General features: G+C 46.5%; 1 long non-coding RNA gene and 1 pseudogene across 1 annotated transcript; both read left to right on the top strand.

The window, feature by feature from the left end:
• Positions 1 to 8,188: 8,188 nt before the first annotated feature.
• Positions 8,189 to 9,388, top strand: LOC124685939. Its single transcript, XR_006997649.1, has 4 exons — positions 8,189 to 8,247; positions 8,398 to 8,476; positions 8,741 to 8,823; positions 9,284 to 9,388. It is a non-coding gene; the product is annotated as an uncharacterized LOC124685939 (long non-coding RNA).
• A 1,294-nt stretch (positions 9,389 to 10,682) lies between these two features.
• Positions 10,683 to 19,394, top strand: LOC124689198 (annotated as a pseudogene).
• Positions 19,395 to 21,221: the final 1,827 nt, after the last annotated feature.

Raw genomic sequence — 21,221 nt, 5'->3', positions numbered from 1 at the left:
CTTCCATAAAAGTGAATTGTTTTGTTTCGGTGATGCCTAAGACGAGGCCGACCAATACGCCGAACTATTCGGATATGATTTAGTCTCTTTTCCCATTAGCTTCCTAGGTATTCCATACACTATCGGAGACTTACTCTAGACAAATGGAAAATGGTTGAGGAAAGGTTGTAGAAAAGATTGAGCAGTTGGAAAGGAAAGCTTCTGTCTCTTGGTGGAAGATTGGTACTCATTAATTCAGTACTCACAAATATGGTACTGTACATGATATCATTCTTCCAATTGCCGAAAGGAATTCTTCATATATTGGATTATCTCCGATCAAGATTTTTCTGGCAAGGAGATAGCTAGAAGAAAAAATATCGGTTGACTAAATGGAGCGTTGTATGCCGCCCCAAAGGTCAAGGTGGACTTGGCATCCACGATCTAGAGGTTAAGAACAAGGCCCTACTAGGTAAATGGTTGGCTAGGTTCTTAACTGAGGATGGGGTTTGGCAAAGTTTGTTGAGAAGGAAATATGTCGGCTCCAAAGCTTTTTCTCCGGTTTCTTGGAAACCCAGAGATTCGCATTTTTGGGCTGGCATTATGGCTACTAAGAATCACTTCTTTCCGCACGGGTCTTTCTCCATTAGGGACGGGTCGGAAATTCATTTCTGGGAGGATAAATGGTTGGGAATAACTACACTCAGGGAACAATATCCAGCTTTATATAGGATAGTACATCAGAAGGATGTAACCCTGCAAAGGGTGATGGAAATCTCTCCACCATCTATGACCTTCCGGCGCAACGTAGTCGGTTTCCGATTAACCAACTGGAATGAATTGCTACAAAGATTAGCTTCAATCCAGTTGGTCTAAGGGAAAGACTTGTTCCGCTGGGAAATCACCAAGAATGGTAAATTCTCAGTGAGATCCATGTATGAAGCATTGATTCAACCTATTCAACCGGTTTATAATAATAAAAGGATTTGGAAGCTAAGGATACCACTAAAAACGAAGGTCTTTGCTTGGTACCTACGTCGTGGTGTTATCCTCACCAAAGATAACCTTGCAAGAAGGAACTGACATGGATTTAAGAGATGTGTTTTCTGTCACGAAGATGAGACAATTAAACATCTTTTCTTCCAATATCAGTTTGCTAAAGCTATATGGTCAATCATTCATATAGGTTCTAGCTTATACCCCCCCCCCCCGCGTAGCGTTGCAAACATCTTCGGCAATTGGCTAAATGGGATAGAGGTCAGGTTTAGGAGTCTTATTAGGGTGGGACCGTTAGCCGTTATTTGGTCGCTTTGGCTATGGAGAAATAACAAGGTTTCAATGATAAAAATTCTTCTCTTATACAGGTAATTTACCGATCTACGGATACGCTCCGTTTATGGTCGCCGCTTCAGCGCTTGGAGCGACCTCTTTGCGGAGGTGTCTATATGATTGGAGAATACGGCCAAGGAGTTTACTACCCAACATGGGTGGCTGCATAGTCTAAGGATAGCGGCTCCATCACCATAATTTGTTGGACTGTTCAGAGATCTCTTTTTGTACTTGAATTTTTTATGCTTCGATTGTACCTGTGTGCATCTTAGTTATACAGAGGGTGTATTACGTCAAACTCTGAAATAATAAAGCGTCCTTTTTCGGAAAAAAATCAGTCGTTAGGTCGTGCACTTGCCTGTGAGGCTGTGACGGCCCAGCTCCAACAACCTGGCCGATCCTTCCTAAATCACACCTTGAAAAAGACGTGTCAGTTACAAACTTATTCGTAGTTAGACTCTTCTATACCGTAAAAAAACAGCTTCTCTCACGTGATGTAAACATTAATATTGAGCATTTTCCTCTGGAACATCCAAACATGAGTAATATCTATCCAACTGCCAGTGCCCACCGGCCAGCGTTCCTGTGCTTGGCCGTCCATGCTACTGAGTGCTTCGTCATTACGTAGCTTGAAAAGTGGAGCAAAGCTTTTGAGTTTGCATTTCGAAAAAAATGGCAAACTTGTGGTAATATTTCACAACCAAAATATTCACAAACGATTTTCAATAGATTCAATGTTTGTGATACATATCTGCAACCGTGTGTGATACCTATCATCGCATAGTATATCTCCATAAAAGATAGCGTGTGTGATCTTCGTCGACGATGCTTGATGCCTGCAAGAGCACAAGTTCGTTAGAGTATCCTTGTGGAAGTGTGACTTCCGGTTTAATATCGATTCCAACGAAGAGCTTAGGTGAGTAATTGCAGTGTTTCTGTCACACCCAAGGTGTCACTAGTCTTATCTAAATTGACTATGAGTGGTGAAAGGTGAAAGAGTGAGTTTAAATACAGTTTGAGGTTGTGTTGTGAAAGATGCTTGCAAGTAAATAACATAAAAGTAAAGAAAGTTGAAGTGGTCTAAGCACTGAATATGCCAATGTAGTAAATAGACTAAGTGATTTATATTTTTTTATACAGTTATGCAAGTAGGCAAGAAACCAATAATTAGTTGGACTCCACGGGCAGTCTTCATCGAACACGCATGATTCTATAGTGCGTCAGTCAGCGGCCCTGGCTAGCACCATGATTATGGTCGTGAGACCAAATCAAGGTTACACGTGCCATGGTATATTGTTGTTTCTCGAGAAATACTAGATCCTCTTTGATATCAACCGTGTCACCCGGAGGTCACCGATTCACTCGTAAAAAAGTTCATATCTACGCTGTCTCAAGATCATGTTGCCCATTCCCTTAATTAGACAACAAGCATTAGGTAAACATACGTAATCATTCTTGCATAATATAATAATAATCATAGCCACAAATGGATGAAAATTAAAGGCACGTCACATATCACCAATCCTCTACATGTCCCACACCTATGGTGATTTACTTTCACATGGAAGAGGGGGAACACAATGATATAATCAGGAAGTAAATAAGTATCATCTCAATATTACCATAGCAATCCATAATAAGGGAGATCAAATACAAATATAAACCATGTATGAATAGAGTCTCAACCCTAACTCTAGAAGTGTGAATGTTCCTCTATTGTATACAAGTGGAATGGATGGTGCAATGGGTGATCTAGAGGGTGGAGATCACAAATTAAATCGACTTTCTTCCCTTTCTTCTCCAGATCTTTTCCTCTCTGATCTAGGGCGAATGGCGGTTGCTGTGATCTGATTTCATTGTGTGTCCCTTCACGGAAGTTGCTCCTTATAATGACATGGAGGCAATAGCGTCCCATACGGGCATTGATAAGGGCAGGATGCACACGTATCCCTGGTCGTTAAGTTCTCTGGAGGCTCGGGTGAAAATGCCAAATCGGTCAAACACCTGAAAGCCTCGTTAAAGCAAAATGTCTCTTTGTTTCGCATTATTATCGTTAGTCAAAGATCAAACCAGCGAAAACAAGTGGAAACCCGGGGAAAAGTCATAGCTACAAATCACATAATTTAGAGCTATCAGTCGACCTCCAAATTTCTTGCGTCTTCATCATCGGCGGAGGACCAACCAGAGTACGAGGGGGAGTAGCCGGTTGGGTGGTTAGTCGTCGGGAGGGTATGTTCCTCCTCTGTAGCCGGATATGTAGCGCGGCCGAGGAATCCGAGTCGTAGGAGACGCTTATGTGGCACGCTGGAGGAAGGCGAAGAAGGTAGACCGTTGACGGAATATCAGGAGACAATATACACGACTTTTAATTCATCAGCATTTGAGATGAGTAGAAGAAACGAGACAGACTCATTGAAGGAAATGTCACGAAAAGTTTACACACGGTGTGCGAATTTTCTGTTATGCTCTCAAAAGCATTTCCATGTACGTTATTCTCGTTCCGAAAACTGCAGCGGCCCAGGCGCATACGGTTGAAATTATTGAACATCACCCGTTGTTCCGTATCACACGGACAAAAACTTTTCATGTGTTATTGGGGGCCTTTGAAAGAGCCGATATATAGTAATGCCACGGGAAATCCAATTCAGTTGATACATATGAACTATAATACACTACAGGAATTCTGTAGTTTCCTACCTAACCTCGACTATTAGAATGAATTATATATGTAAGCCAACCTAACCTCGCCTATTAGAATGAATGAATTAACTTGACCAGTTCTATAGGTAGGTCGTGGGTTTCCGGGAACTGTTAGACGTGTGGTGGGTCGCAGCAACAAAGCCACCAGAATCCAGGGGTATATATGATGCCCCCCCATGGGGGCTTCACAGCGATTAGCGTTTCTGGGCCATTGGATCTTGTCAGCAGGTGTCAGTGGGGAATCTCGTCCGTTCATTCGGGCCAGGAACAAGTCACAACCATATAAAAGGAGACATCCGACGGGCGGAAACCCTAGCCGCCGGCCTGCCAATCCCCGAGCGGGCTCGTCCTCCCCAATCCCCTCACTCGCGCCTCCTCCCCAATCGCTCGCGTCCGCGCCCACCTCGAGCTCTGCCTTGACCTGCTGCCTCCCTCCTTGAGCTTTGCCTTCCCCTTCCGCGGAAATAGCATCGCAGGTGGAGGCGCTGGCGCGGCGCTGCCGGTGGTTTCGCGGCTCCAGGGCAGCACAAAAGCGAAACCAGCCATTCGATCCCCTCGTCCCCATGGCGGTCGCGACGGCGACGACGGCGGAGGAGGAGGCGCGGCTACTGCGGCTGGAGGAGCAGGCGAAGCACGGCGGCGGCTGCGCCTGGGAGTACCTCTCCCTCGCCCGCAGGCTCCGCGCGCGCCGCCCCGCCCCCGTCCTCCGCCTCGGCCTCGCCCTCCTCAACGACGCGTCCGCCCGCTCCCGCGTCGCGCTGAGCGTAACGCCCCTCCTCCTCTCTCACCCCTCCCCTTCTCGCACGCGCTGCCGCCTCGATCGGTTTCGTAGGTAGATCTCGTGGCCCGCCTAGCTTAGACCTTCTACTACCACCTGGGATGCTGGCAGCGTTTGCGCCTGTTGATCTCTCGCCGCGCTCCTTGTTGTGTTACTGAACATGAGATTGGTTTCTTTCGGTGCAGAGTGGACGCACTACAAGCAGGTGGCAGTGGCAGCCATGGACTGTCAGCGTCTTGACATAGCAAAGGTGAGGTGTTCTCTGATCACACACTCACGTGTGTCCTTTGATGGTGGCTTCCTGTTCTGTTCGTACTCTCTGATTGGCTGCAATTTGATTTTGTCCGCTGGAAATTTCATTTTATTTTTGGGTTTGGCTATCATTATCTCTTGATGAAACTACCTCTTTTCATGGTTTTGCAGGATTGTATCGGAGTCCTCTCCAAGCAGTTTCCTGGCAGCGTACGCGTTAGTAAGCTCTCGTCTAAAGGTATAATTGATGCAACCCCATGGGCACCTCATGGAGATTTTGCGATTCTGGGCATTTCAGGTTTCTAAGAGTATAGCTGTAGATTATGAGAGATGGATTCCTAATAGCTTGTTTTTGATTTACTAAAGGCATGAACCACATATAAAGTTCAGAGAAAATTTAAAGCTCATTTGGAACGACTGAAAATGTTTAAAGTTCATTCATACATTTATTTTCTCTTCATAGTCCATTAATAAGCTAACGACCTTCGCTTTATCTTGCTCCTGTTGCACAAATTAATCGAGTATGAAGCAAATAGGATGATATTTTTCTGTAGCGACCCCTGATGTCTTCTTTCATGTCCCGGTGAGTTCATATTTCTTTCATGGCCAGTTGCTGCTCTTTTCCTTTGACGGCCAAATTAGACTTATCATTTGCTGCTATTGTTACAAATCTTATAGCTACATGCAGGTACGAGAACCAGGATCATAAGACTATGGGATGTATTTTCCTTACTAATGTTTGCCAGAGTTTCTCTGAATATGCAATGTTCTGATCCAGTTTCATCCTATTTTTGTATGGTTAGCCACCTGCAATATTTTTGGCTTCTATGATGGTTCAGTTTTGTTCGTGCACTAGATGAAGTTGCAAGTGTATAAAAAACCTTATGTTGACAGTTGACAATACCATGTAGGAATTCATGCCAATCTTAGGGTCCCTGTTTACTGTTAGTACCTCTTTCATTTCTTCAGCAATTTTTCTGTTCAGACAGGCTTCATATGTTTATTGAGTGGGAATCCTTAAGTTGCTCTAGAATTTCCAAATAAAGTGGCTCTAATTCATATCTACATTTTTTTGTGAGTTCACATTAATATTTGAATCTCATTTGGGTTTTCAAATAGTATTGCTTGAAAATATATGAGCAGTTAAAGCAACTCATGGGAATTTTAAACCTGATCTTTTGAACCAATGGTCGCTGCATTCAATTTAGTTCATCTTCTGGTTGCATCTCAGCATCAGTTGTACTGCTATGATAGCACTTAGCACGAGCTACTACCTGCTTGAGTTTACTTATCAAATTTAGTTCCTTTTTCATTGCTCATATCCAGATATCTAAAACCCGAGCTCTCGAATTGTGAGAGTTGGTTTCGTGACAACTTCTATTTTATTTACTGAACTCTGAATCACAGATCATGATGATGGTTCCCTAATTTGTATCTTATTTTTTGAATGTTTGTAGAGAATATTTACAGTGTAGTCAAATAAAAAAAATGTATTTGAAGCTAATTCAGATTTCTTGATAGCTAACACACAGTTAACTATCTTGATAATATACCTTGGTTCCGAAGTCCTAACTATTCCTTCTCTAGGAATATTAGAAGGTCGATGCGGATCGGTAGTGAGATTCAGGCTGCTCGATTTTCTTCACCGTCATGGACAATATCCCTATGGTAATATCAGGTCTTATAGAACACCTCTAACATCAATACGAGTGTTTTCTCCATAACTCTAGCAATTCGTACCCTTCCATAATAATGGTTGTTGATAAAATGGTAAAACCTTTTGCATGATCAGGCTTAATTTTAAGGATTGATACTCCAATCAATCTGATATAATCTGGAACTTTGGAAGTCATATCAAGATAAACATTGGTGTATATTGTGACATATGGATTAAATAAACTTGATCACTTCATATTTCTATCTATGATATGCGTCTATTTTTTTATTTCCCTGATGATCCCACATGATGTATCAAATAGAAGACACGAAGGGTAATAAGTTGTCTACACATACCTTGCAAATAGTAATGTGCTGTTGTACAATTAACTGAATGCCGCATTTTGGTTCATGCATGTTGCCTAGAATTTTCCTTTGTTTTGTTTGTAAAACCTGGTTATCCTTCCACAATTTATCACTCTCGAAAAATGATCGCAGCTAAATCACCCTAATGATTACTTTATTTCCAAGCAGCTTACAAAAGTCCCAACTCTCCGGCTGAAGGAACTGAACACCAATCAAATTTTCATAGCCACAACAAGAGTAATTGTCCTTTTTTTTGGAAATTACTTTTCTTATTGTACATACCAAACTTGCATACACTAAGTGGAACATTCTTTTTTATGTGATGTCCGATTTATTCTCTAAGCGTGCTTCTCTTTCAATCAATGGAAAAGGGGCAAAATGACGTGGTAAAGTCCTCTGATGTGTGCAGATTCCAGTCACACTAATGAGCTGTCCAACCATGCCAAAGGGCAAAAGCGACAAAGTTCAAGGAAACATTGTGGTAAAGTCCCATTTGGGTCATGTTGTTTGTTTTATCTAATTCATTTTTGATTGAGTCTGGGTGCTTAATGATGGATCTTAGAGATTAATGGAGGGCGAAAGTGTATGGAATTAATAGATAAAATAGTTCTCATGTCATGGAATCAAGATACTGAACAATCTGCTAACCTATAAATATCAGATATTCTGCCACAGGCCACCAGATGAAGAAGAGTTGTATCTTGAAAAACCACTTCGCCGTCACCCGGCAGGATTGTGCTACTCCAGCACTACTACTTGGATGCTAAGGTAACACCTCTGACCAATTAGTGGTTGTTATGGCTGTGGTGGCCAAGATGACAATTACGGGTGTCTAAGATGACAATTGTGTTGTTATTTACTCAAGCTATGGCATTTCTTTTTATTTGTAGTGTCCCCCCCCCCCCCCCCCCACACACACACACACACACAAAATTCCGATTTACGTTGTTCCTCCCTTGCTTTGCCAAGATATGTAGGTATGCCAATTCAGCCTCAATCATATTAATGCCTAAATCTGCATATTTGGAGGCGTCCATGCCAGTGACCAATAGCACTGACTAAATCCCATGACAGCGACCAATAGCACTGACTAAATCATAAATCCTAATATGTGTTCTTCTGTTTTGCAGATTAACTCGACTTGGAGTGCCATGGCCGATGGAACGACTAGAGCAAAGCACATGAAGGTAAGCTTATGCAGCCTTCGTAGCGTCGATATTCTGACATGCCAATTTGAAACATGGACTGAACAATGGACTTTTCAACTGCATTTTGTTCATAGCCTTGTCTAAGAATGGTGGCCGGCTGTAGCTGATCTCATTGTATCACTTTTGCAGATGCAGCTCATTGGTGCGTGTTACTCCGCTGGTGAGCATCAAAGAAAATCATGAAGATTTTTCATAGGTGCTTCCATTGGTGAGCTTTAAAAATACTGCCACTTAAAGCGCTAGAATAACCTTGAGAGTACTACTCATTTACTCTAGCTCATCTAGGAGTTGAGGTTGGATTTATCAATGAGATTTGATTTTTGTCTGTAAGAGTTGTCTGGTATGCATTATTGCATACGTCCTAGACCACATCCAACATACTTGATCTGTTGTTTTTTTTCCTCATTTTGTTTCCAATTACAGTCATTAATCTTTGGCTTTATATTTGAAAAAATCATGCCTCCTTTTACAGATCAGAAGCATCTACGGATCCATGAACATGCCCTCCTTTCTTTCAATCATGGTGTAAAATATGTGATCGGTTATTGCAACAAGGTAAGTTATGATGAATGCATATATGTACATGTTCCGCTGCTCAGTATATATAGTGAAGTCCCGTAGGAGTATGTATTATTACTTATTGTGCTTCTCTATCTAAATAGGGCTGTTTATTTTTCAGAATTATCCCTTTTTTTCCTTTTTTCAATGGTTTATATACTTTCCCTTAGAAAGTTGGTTCTATGTTTTTCCTCGTGCGGACATGATTTTTTCTACGAACGAAACACATTACGACTTCAGCAAATTTCTTGCCGTAATTACTTTGAATTTTTTTATGAAAAGAGTTCATGGAATAGTTTAATGATATGATCCCTTGGCATGAACTAATCAAGAGTATTAGCTAGAACAATGACCTGAAAAATAGAAGGACCTGGGTTGCTAATCAATCTGTTATGACATAGACCTGACAGTTTACATTAGGTGATTCATCTTCTGATGGCTTTGGCTACATCTCCAGAACGCATGTTGCTGGTGCATCCGTTACAAGGTGTGAGGCAAGTAATTCATGTGAAGGTTCCAACACATTCTGCAGTTTGAGGGGCCACATGTGCATTGCATCGGATGTAGTGCAGGTGTTGTCTTCCTTCACAGAATGAGTATCTAACTCCAATTTAATAAATTGGTAACAGGGGCATCCGACAATAGTTCAGGCTATTGTTGCATTGTTTGATTCAGATAAATTCAGTAGAGAGTACTTATGGAAGTAGTATCAGGTGTTGTTATTGTTCACAGGCTTTGTTTTGGTTTGTCAAGTTTTTGTCATTCTCTGATACCTTCTGCTGCTCTATTTGAGAAATGATAAGTTGAATTATTGATTATCAGGGCCAGTTAGTTGCTCACTTTATCACTGGGTAAACCTATTAGTTGCTGGCATGTTGTGGTGCATCAGTGGTCTAAAGTTGATATCTCTTTTATTTGAATGCGTGGATTTTCTTTACACAGAAATTGTGTTTTCACCATGGAAAGAAGTTTGTCATGTATTGCTTTATTTTTCCTTCTATAATGGCCTTCATTTGTACATTTTTTTTTGATTGCTTCCTTGGAAGAATGAGCTGAATACCTTCACTATACACACCGGTTGGTAGATTCTAGCAATGGTTTTTTTTCTTCATCTTCCCTCTTTTGATATTGTTGCCGCTCCTTCCTTGGGTAATTTTTCCATCTGCATATGTTATCAAATTAGGTTACCCCTGCCATGTCCACGCCTCCTTTAACGACCCAGGAAATTAACTGATGTTTTGATGGATGGCTCATATTCAAAGTGCCAAATACATTCCTCCAATTTCACATATGTGAATTTTTTTGTTTCGGTCAATCACATATGAAGTTAAGTGTGACCAGGTAATCTATTCAGCCATCATGTGTGCTTTGCCTCATTTCTGTATTGCTGAATAAAGTTGTATCATTCTTTTCTAAAATCTCCTGCCTTTAATTCAGGTCAGGTCACTCCATGTTTGTGTCGACCCAAAAAATTGCCGGAACCTGCCAGACTATATTGGTAGAAAGTTGTATTCTTCTTTTTTAAACAATGATGATAATTGTTTTAGGCAACCTCGGCCAATAGGAAATACATATTATTGTCCTAAAGCTGATCATATTTAGAACTTTAGGCTTCAGATAGATGTTTAGGAAGCACCACATTAATTCATGAACTCAGACTGATAATGAGTGTATTCAGTCTGCGACAACTGTGTTTTTGTTGCCAAGTCCTATAAATCCATTCTATTTGTGCTTAAAGTTTCTTTAGAAGGAAATACTGAAAGTTTTCTTAATGGCATAAGAACACTCAACTATTGTTGTAATGAGACATAAATAGTAGGGTGAAGGGTCATACAAGGTTACTGTTCCATCCATTGATGCGGTTCATTGTTGGTAATGAATTGTTGGTTTGATTTGTGTATTTTGTAGTGGCCAAAATTTATTATTTTTTTGTTATGTGGCAATAGAGCGTACCTAATTCATAGAAACACCTTGAGGTTCTTTCTTCTTTGGACAAACTGTGTTGGTTGTTGTTATTTCTCTATTTCCTTGAATGTATATGTGTTCTACTCCGTTGGTGATTTTGTTTGTTTTATCCTAATATCTTCCTATTCACTTCATTTTCTAAAAGCTAAATCATGTATTAATATTTGTGCGAAATCCACGTGATCTTTCTATTCACTTTATTTTCTAAAAGCTAAAACACGTATTAATATTTGTGCGAAATCCACGGGGTCGTGCGCCAAGGCGCACATCTAAATCTAGTAATAAATCAACGGGCCAACGGCGAGCAAGCTAACAATGCATTCCACGTCGCGGCGCGGCTGACTCGGGTCGGCAAATCCAGTTTGGAGAAGACAGGAAGACTCGACCAGCTCAAAGGTCAAACACCATGCATGCATGCATGCATGTGCACCCTGGTCGTGGACCGGCTTGAAAGCTAGCTAGCTCTCGGTGCTCGATCATATCGATCTCTTTCTCACTCCTATAAGTACCTCGTGCAGCTGCCTCCAAATGGCCATCACACACACACAGACACCAATCGCATTTCAAGTTTGTCCAAACAGCAGCTAGCACACGTAGCTCTGCTTGATCCCGAACACTTGATCACACTCGATAGTGAGTGACTTGTGACGAGGTCTTGCGACGATGGGCGTGGTGATTTGGTTACTTGGTGTGGTGCTAACACTTGGAGCTGCAGTAGTTGGACCCGCTGAGGGAGCCAAGAATCACCACTACGATTTCTTCGTAAGTCGATGCAACGTTCCCTATTTTTGTGTGTGGATATTTTCGCGAATTATTTCATGCTTATTTAGTTTCAAACTTATAGCCTTATACCAAATCATGAAATCTAATGATCAACATACGTACCTGGTGTAATATCCTGCAGATTAAGGAGGCTAACTACACGAGGCTCTGCCACGAGAAGACCATCCTAACCGTGAACGGCCAGCTCCCCGGCCCCACCATCTTCGCGCGCAAGGGCGATGTAGTCGTCGTCAACGTCTACAACCAAGGAAATAAAAACATTACAATCCACTGGTAAGTTTGATGATCTGCACCGTGCTCTTCCTTTTTTTTTTTTGAAAAGAAGATTAAAACCCCTCACCTCTGCGTCAAAGTGATGCATGCCGCTGTGTAGACATACCAATCAACTACTTCTCACCTAGCTATTTGCCGATCAAATAACGTTCCAATGGCATGCATGCGCAGGCATGGCGTGGACCAACCTCGGAACCCATGGTACGACGGGCCGGAGTACATAACGCAGTGTCCTATCCAGCCCGGCGCCAACCTCACCTACACGATCATTCTATCCGAGGAAGAAGGCAGTAAGGCACGCTCTGGTGGCATGCACACAGCGATTATGACCGCACCACAATCCATGGCGCCATCGTCATCCACCCCAAGCTCGGCACCACCTTCCCCTTCAAGAAGCCGCACAAGGAGATACCTGTCATCCTAAGTATGGATCTTAGACGACTTATCTATGGTTTACTTACTATCATGCAACATGTTGTACTAAGCAGCCCAAGTAATTAACTACGATGATTCGCAGGTGAGTGGTGGAATGCCGACGTCAACTCGCTGCTTGAGGAGGCTAGGAGGACCGGCGGCGAGGTCAGTATTTCAGATGCTAACACCATCAACGGCCAGCCGGGAGAACTCTTCCCATGTTCACGGAAGGGTACATTCAAGGCACCAGGGGAAAAACCATCAGGCTCCAATCCATGGGGCATGCGATCCGCGGGGGCGGTTTTTTCGCGATTGAGGTTGAGCCGCTGCCGGAGCAAGAGACCGGGGATGATTTCTCAGCCATCATCAAGTTCAACACTCCCCCTCTCTCGGCCGTGCAGTTGGATGCGGAGCTCAAAGACTTGGTGGATGATCGTTGGGACTGGAAGGTTTGCCGGGTGTCGGAGACTGAGTTCACGGTGGTCTTTCCATCGCAGGCTACTCTTAGGATGGGCTCTCGCAGGGGCAAACTGTCCCTCCCGTTGAGCAAAGTGGAGGTGGACATCCGCGAGGCGTTCCTGGACCCAAAACCCTCTATGGTCTTCCCTTCAACTTGGGTGCAGTTGACTGGTCTGCCGCCCATTATGATTGAGGCTGAGAGGCTCATGGCGGCCATGATCATGGTGGGCAGGCCGCTTGAGGTGGATGCGCTTTCCTTGAGGAAGTTTCGTACGGAGCCAGTGCGCATGCGGTTCCAATGCCGCTTCCCGGAGAAGATCAAGGGTTCGGTCCAGCTGACGGTGAATGGGGAGACGTTTGCGATTGGGGTCAAGGTGGAGCCGGGGGTCCGTGGCGCTGGGGCGGGAGGTGGGGATCCTCCTCGCCCTCCGTCGGATGGGGATGATAACCAAGATGACGACGATGATGAGTACGACGACTTGTCTCCCTCGGAGGATGAGTGGACGAGGCTGGGCATGAAGGACAAGGACAAGCAAGCGAGCAAAGAGCAGCAGCAGCAGGGCACCTACAAGGGCAAGGAGCAGCGTGGCCAGCCAGGGGGTTACCATAGCGCGCCGCTTGGGGATGGGGCCTTTGGGCGTGAGAAGTTTCCCAGGATTCCCTTTGATCAGTATGGCTCTAACATTTTCATTGATGGGGTGCTGCAGCCAGCGATTTCGGCGCTGCGTGGGAGCGGCCGGCAGGGGCTGGACCTCTCTCCTCTTGGCGGGGCTGGGGAGCTCTCTCTTGACGAGGGTTCTCAGCTCACGGACTCTGCTTGTGAGGTGGCTCCGGAGCTGCAGAGTCGTGAGGTGGTGGAGACGGTGCCGGTGGGGGTTGGCGGGCCTCGTGGGGTGGAGGCTGCTGCGGCGGAAGGCCACGTCCTGGTGACCCAAGCCGGCAAGGCGCAGGCCCCTGACCTGGGTGCTGTGGACCGGTCGCCTGATGGGGAGGGGACGAAGAAGACGGCGACGTACTCCAGGGCTAAGAAGCTCAGGAAGGGGCCGACCCTGGTCCGGAAGAGCGCAAGGAACAAGGGCGCAGGCGTGGGTGGGACGGCCTTGGAGAAGGCTCAGCGCCTCGCCAAGGAGAAGAACCTGGAGGAGGCCGACGTCGCGCAGGATGAAGGTACGTTCTCGGCTTTTGGTGCTCTGTCAGACGCGCATATGTCGGGTGTGCTTGCGGATAGTTGTGTGGTTTTCACGCCTAGTTGTGGGACGCCGAGCGAGGCGATCTCTCTTCTTCGGGCCAAGGAAGCGGCCCAAGCAGAGCTCGCGGCCAAGGCGGCTCGTCTTGAGCAGGAGGCGCGGTGCGCGGCAGCTAGGGAAGCTGCCGCGGTGCCATCGTCAGGGGAACCTGGGAACCCTGAGGCGGTGGAGCAGTGTGGCCAGGCCGACGGAGAGGGGTCTCCTGTCGGGCGGCGGCCAGCTTCTGGGGAGGCAGTGGCCTCCACATCTCGAAGTAAGCCGAAGCCCAAGCGGGCTTCTCGGTCTATGCTGTCGGCCCGGAAGGGGCAAACTAAGCGTGTGGGGACCAAATGAAAGGCCTTATCTACAATATCCGGGGCTTCGGGGCTAGCGGCCGGCGCTCCCAGCTAAAAGATTACGCTAGAAGGGAACGGGTGGATTTCCTGGGTCTCCAAGAGACTATCAAGGCAGATTTTTCTGCTCCAGAACTTCGGAGTCTGGAGTTTGGCGGGCAATTCAATTGGAATTGGCTCCCGGCCAATGGGCGCTCGGGGGGCCTATTGCTGGGGTTCCGCGATGAGTGCTTCGAAGTCGGAGAATGGAGGAAGGGTTCCTTCTTCCTGAGTGCGCTGGTTCTGCACCGCCAACGTAACCTGAAGTGGTGGTGCATTCTTGTGTACGGCCCGGCAGACCATAGTAGGACAGCCGAGTTCCTGGGAGAGCTCGAGCGGGAGGTCCTGGCCTGCAGGTTCCCGGTGGTTGTGGCGGGGGACTTCAACCTCATTCGGGATGCTAGAGATAAGAACAACGCGAATCTGGACTGGCCAAGGATTCATAGTTTCAATGATGCGATTGCGGCCATGTCCCTCCGCGAGGTGGCTCGTGTAGGGGCACGATATACGTGGACCAATAAGCAACTAAACCCGGTTCGCTGTGTGCTGGACAGGGTGTTTGTGTCGCCGGCCTGGGAGGCCAGCTTCCCGCTTTGTACCCTCACGGCCATTACTCGGATTGGGTCCGATCACACCCCATTGCTTCTATGTAGCGGGGATGCCACTGTCAGTAGACCTTCCAGGTTTATGTTCCAGACGTGGTGGTTTGAGGTTCCGGACTTTGTGGGAACAGTTCGGGGTAAGCTCGAGGGGTTCCTTGCTAACCTGGGACCGCAGCGAGGTAGTGTAGATGCCTGGCTGTCGGTGGCAAGAGTCTTAGACGGTTTCTTCGGGGCTGGGGGCCAATTTGGGTAAGGCGAAACGCGAGTTCAGGGGTGCCCTCATGGCCCAGGTTGTGGAACTCGATCGGCTGGCTGATTCGGTTGGTTTAGATGAGGACGGGTGGGCCCTGAGATATCATCTGGAAGACCAACTCATCCTCGCTGATAAGATTGATGAGGAATACTGGCGTCAGAGGAGTCGCACGCAGTGGATGCTCCATGGGGACGCATGCACGGCTTACTTCCATGCCATTGCCAATGGTAGGCGGCGGAAGTGTGGTATTCCGCGGCTTGTTTCGGATGTGGGCGAAATCTCGGAACAAAAGGACCTTCTGGCCCATGTCTATGACTTCTACCGCCAGCTGATGGGGACAGTTGGCGAAACCCGTCTGTTGGGGCTTGGTCCCAACCTCTGGCCGGCGGCTAAGCGTGTCTCCAGGGAGGAGAACGAGGGGCTGGAGCGGGCCTTCTCGGCTGAGGACCTGGAGGAAGTGCTTCACAGCATGAAGGGGGACACGGCGCCGGGACCGGATGGGCTCCCGGTTGCCTTTTACAAGAGATTCTGGCCCATCTTGAAAGGGCCTATCCTCCAACTGCTCAACGACTTTGCCCTTGGGAGGGTAGAGATTTCCCGCCTTAATTTTGGCATCCTTTCGCTCATTCCTAAGGTGGCGGGGGCGGACTCCATTAAACAATTCCGTCCTATTGCGCTTATCAACGTTATCTTCAAGTTTATTGCTAAAGCTTATGCGATTAGACTTGCTCCTCTGGCGCATAGGACTATTGATCGTAGTCAGACGGCCTTCATTAAAGGGCGTGCGCTACACGAGGGTGTCCTTGCTTTACACGAGATTGCTCATGAGCTTAGGGTCAAGAGGCTGGGGGGTCTCTTCCTAAAGCTGGACTTTGAGAAGGCCTACGATCGCGTGAACTGGGATTTCTTGCGGGAGGTGTTATGTCGGAAAGGGTTCTCGGGAGCCATGGTTCAACGCCTACTTCAGCTGGTCTCGGGTGGCCAGACTGCGGTCAATGTGAATGGTGAGATTGGACCTTTCTTCCGGAATTTGCGAGGTGTGCGGCAGGGTGACCCACTCTCCCCGATTCTGTTTGACTTCTTGGTCGATGCGTTGGCTGCCATGATCTCCAAGGCGGGTCTTGCGGGTCATGTGAGGGGTGTGGTTCCGCATCTCATCCCGGGAGGTGTGACTCACCTGCAGTACGCTGACGATACGTTGATTCTTATTGAACCGACTGAGCTGGGGATAGCGAACTTAAAGCTCCTCCTTCTGAGCTTTGAGAATATGTCGGGGTTGAAAATTAATTTCAACAAGAGTGAGGCCATTGTAGTAGGGACTACATACCAGGACCAGATTCGGTTTGCCAATCTCCTCAACTGCAGGCTGGGGAAGTTCCCTATTTCATACCTGGGGCTGCCTGTGAGTGACAAGACCCTCCGGACCTCAGATTGGGACTTTCTGACCGGAAAAGTGGGGCACAGGGTGGATCCGTGGCAAGGGCTTTTCCTCGCTTCTGCGGGCAGGCTGGAACTTACGAATTCTTGCTTGTCGAGCCTCCCTATGTTTGCTATGAGTATGTACATGCTGTTTGATGCGACTCATGCAAGCTTTGACAAGGTGAGGTCCCGCTTCTTTTGGGAAGGGGTGGGACAGAAGAGAAAGTACCATATGGTTGATTGGGCGACCGTATGTAAACCTAAGGAGCTGGGAGGGCTCGGCATTCTTAATACGCGCATTATGAACATTGCCTTAATGCTTAAATGGATCTGGAAGCTTTATCAGAACGCAGAGGGTCTATGGGTAGATCTGCTGCGAGCGAAATACTTGGGAGATAATGACATCTTCGGGCCGGGGATACCCAAGAAAGGGTCGCAATTCTGGAATGCTTTGCAAAAACTTAAGTGGTACTTCAAGCTGGGAGCTAAACACCAGGTGCGGAGCGGGCGACGCACCTACTTTTGGCTGGACTGGTGGTCTGGGCGATCACCGCTGCGCGATAGATACCCCAACCTGTTTGGTTGCTGCTCCCTTCCCTTCTTGACGGTGCACTCGGCCCGCGATGGGGAGGGCTGGCGTATCCATTTCCGTAGGCAGTTCAGCATGGTCGAGCTGGTGGAATGGGATAACCTGACCAGAGAGATTGAGGGGTTTGCGCCCTCTGAGGAGGAGGATGGGGTCTCCTGGAGTTTGGAGGCCTCTGGAGCGTATTCGGCTCGTTCCCTTTATGGCCGTCTATCGCAGGGGGCGGCGGTGACGCACTTTAAGGAGGTTTGGAGTCTGCGAGTGCCGCCGAGGATCAAGATCTTCCTCTGGCAGCTGATCAGAGGTCGGTTACCTAGTGCGGAGCAGATTGCTAAGCGTCATGGCCCAAGCAATGGGGATTGCGGCCTGTGTGGCGAGGTTGAGGACTGCAGCCATCTCTTCTTTGGCTGTTCCCTTGCCAGATTTATGTGGGCAGCGATCAGGGAGATCCTGCACTGTGATTGGAACCCAGCAGGGGCTGGCGAGTTCCTAGCGATCGCTCAGGGTCTTTCTGGACGCTATCGTAGACTTGTTTGGTTTGCTTTCGCTGCGCAATGTTGGGCCCTCCGGAACGTTAGGAATAAGATGATCTTTGACGGCTCGCTTATCGGTAACCCGTCCGACGTGCTCTACAAAATGCTCATCTATATGCAGCAATGGCGGATGCTGGTGAAGTCGACGGATAGGAGCCTGTTGGACGCGGCGATGGAGGAGATCAAGCGTCTTCATTCCAGCCTAAGGGAGCAAGCCCAAGCCTGAGTCTGCTCTTCATTTGTGTATCTGTGTTTGGACCTGTGTTGGACTTGTGGTGGCTGTATGAGTGTGAGCGGATGAACTGGGAGCTCTCCGTTATGTGTGTGTTATGTAAGCTGGATGGTTGTATCGCGGATTCTGCCGGTGTGGCTTTATTAAGTTAAAGCAGGGCCTAAGGGCCTTACCTCTAAAAAAGGCACCCGTGGAGAGCGGCAAGACGTACTTGCTCCGGATCATCAACGCGGGGCTCGCCAACGATCTCTTCTTCGGCGTCGCTGGGCATCGCCTCACCGTGGTTGGCACCGATGCCCGCTACACCAAGCCGTTCACCGTCGATCACATCTTCATCTCGCCGGGACAGACTGTGGACGCGCTACTCGAGGCCGACCGCGCCACCAACGGTTCATCCAATGGCAGGTACTATATGGCGGCCCGGACGTTCGCTTCCAACACTGATATTGGATTCAACAACAGCACCGCCACGGCCATCTTGGAGTACGCAGACGCACGGGCTGGGAAGCCAGACTTCCCTATCCTCCTCCCGGCCATCAACGACCTCAACGCATCGCTAGAGTACACGGCAATGCTGCGGTCCTTGGGCAGCAAGGACCACCCGGTGGACGTGCCAACGCACGTCGACGAGCACATGCTCATCACCCTCGCCGTCAATGTGCTCCCCTGCGAAACGGGCAACGGAACATGCGAGGGGCCAGAACGCCACCGCATCGCGGCGAGCCTCAACAACATCAGCTTCCACCTCCCCTCTGTCGATATCCTCGATGCCTACTATGGTGTTGTCCGGGGCGTATACGAGGCGGACTTCCCCGACAAGCCGCCATTCATCTTCAACTACACCGACGATATCTCAAACCTTCCCACAGAACGCTGGTTCACGAAGAGAGGCACTAATTAAGGTGAAGGTGTTGGAGTACGGCGCTGTTGTAGAGGTGGTGTTTCAGGACACTGCCATCCTCGGCGCAGAGAATCACCCCATGCACCTGCACGGGTTCGCCTTCTATGTGGTAGGGAGGGGGCTCGGAAACTTCAACGAGACCACGGACCCAGCTGCATATAACTTGATCGACCCGCCATTCCAGAACACTGTTACCGTGCCGAAGGCTGGTTGGGCTGCAATTCGCTTCCGAGCAGCAAATCCTGGTGAGTTATTTTTAGCTTTTGGCAAGTATTACATCTGTTCTGAAATATAAGCATTTTTAGAAATGCAATCCGCTTCTGAGTACATTCTTGCTTTATTTTTTTAAGCGAGTTACATGGAATTTTTTAGTAACTTTGTCGTTACTTTGTTTGATAGGTGTGTGGTTCATGCATTGTCACTTTGAGCGTCATTCGGAGTGGGGAATGGACACTGTGTTCATCGTGAAGGATGGCAAAGCTCCGCAATCCAAAATGATGCGTCGTCCTCCAGGCATGCCTAGGTGTTAATTGCCGTGTGGTTTCTAGGTATCAGGTGTTACCCCATTATACGATTTAAAATATTTTATTAGTTGTTTTAGTTGGTTGATTCATTGATTAATCAACGGGTGCATTGTGAGATTCTTGTAATTACTCGTGTTCTTTTTATTTCTTTTGGGTGAAAGACAGAACATTCTTCATTCTATGATGTAATATTCTTCAAATTGTTATTTGTTATTCAATCTCTAAATAATGTAGCCAAGTTGTATTTTGATATGGTCATTGTGTCTTGTGCAAATGCATGTTTTTTTCCAGGTAAAACACGGTTTACACCGACTAGTACATAACATGCATTCATACGTGGCTAAAATGGTCAGTCACACACGGTAAACCGGCCTTACCGTTACTATGTAAGGGTGGGCGATGCATAGTTGAATAAACCGTGTGTGATAGAGCCTCCTTTCACACACGATCTTCTTTCCCTAATCGTTTTCGATATGAAAGGGCCATCACAAAATGTTTTCTTACACCCGACTAAAAGACACTTGTAAGATCGCATACGATGACCTTTGAGAGAGTTGTATGTATTTATCGCAGATAACACACGTTTGTTTCAACCACATGTATGCTTCCTACGAGAACCCTCAAATGTTTTCTATTTGTAACAATCATCACTCAGTTGTACCCAGTAGCCCATAATTCAACATTGCATGCAAATACATTAGCAAAATTCACTTTTATTTAACTGTACATTTCATATACTAGATATTGTATACATGTATCTCGACATATATTCAATTGCTAGCTACAAAAGGGAGAGTTCTATAGAAATAATTCTTGGTTACGTCGGTGTGTCCATCCATCAGAAGATTTTGTTGCAAATGCTCAACCTTTGTTGAGAATCTTCAATGGTTTTGGCATCACCTGTGTGATATTTTGGAAACATTGCATACGACACTCTTGACTAAAACGTGTTTCTTTTACAGTGGACTGAAACATCAGAATAGCGACGGGTCGAGGCATATCCCATGGTCGAGGCACAAGTTCTTGTAGCGGGCAACCCTGATATCTCGTCGCAATCATTAAATACTGCACAAACAAACCTTTAGAGTTAGAATATAAATATACCAAACACATGATTGCTAGAATTAAACCGTTTAAGTAAAAAATGATTTGGGATCTTACTGATTGGGAGTGAAATATGAGAGTGGCCCTAACCAGCCAACAAAATTCTTATGTATACACTGTTGTGAAGTGTATATGTGGATTGCCTAGCCCTTTCCATCAGTTCGGACTTTTGGTTCAAGTGGCTAGTGCATGAAGCTTAACATGGTATCAGAGCCCCAGGTCTCGAGTTCAAATCCTGGCTTTCACATGGTTTTCGCAATTAAGCCTAAAAATTGCTGTTGCCCCCCTCTTTAGCCACCGCTGTTTCGGTGTGCTCTTCTTCTTTCACGTGTTGACTTTCTCTTCTCCCGTCACACGCGAGTGGGGGTGTTGTGAAGTGTATATGTGGATTGCCTAGCCCTTTCCATCAGTTCGGACTTTTGGTTCAAGTGGCTAGTGCATGAAGCTTAACATACACAACATGTAACATATAGATCTAACAATCTAATCCTAGCATATATACAACATAACATATATATCAAGGTAGGTTACACATCAGGATCACAAAAAAACTGAATCCTAACACAATATTCTAATAGCTAATCGTGTTACGTATCAGATATGTAGTCTACATAAATAAAAATGCATGAGAAAGAAGGTATACCTTCGGGCAGGAGTCGTGTGTAGATGATCGATCTGGCGAGGACCGAGCCGGCTTGACTGGAGTTATCCGCGTTCGACCGCGCGGTT

This window comes from Lolium rigidum, chromosome 2, assembly GCF_022539505.1.
Source record: "Lolium rigidum isolate FL_2022 chromosome 2, APGP_CSIRO_Lrig_0.1, whole genome shotgun sequence".
Taxonomy (NCBI): domain Eukaryota; kingdom Viridiplantae; phylum Streptophyta; class Magnoliopsida; order Poales; family Poaceae; genus Lolium; species Lolium rigidum.
The sequence above is the reverse complement of the archived record's forward strand: the minus strand, read 5'-3'. Positions and strand labels throughout refer to the sequence as shown.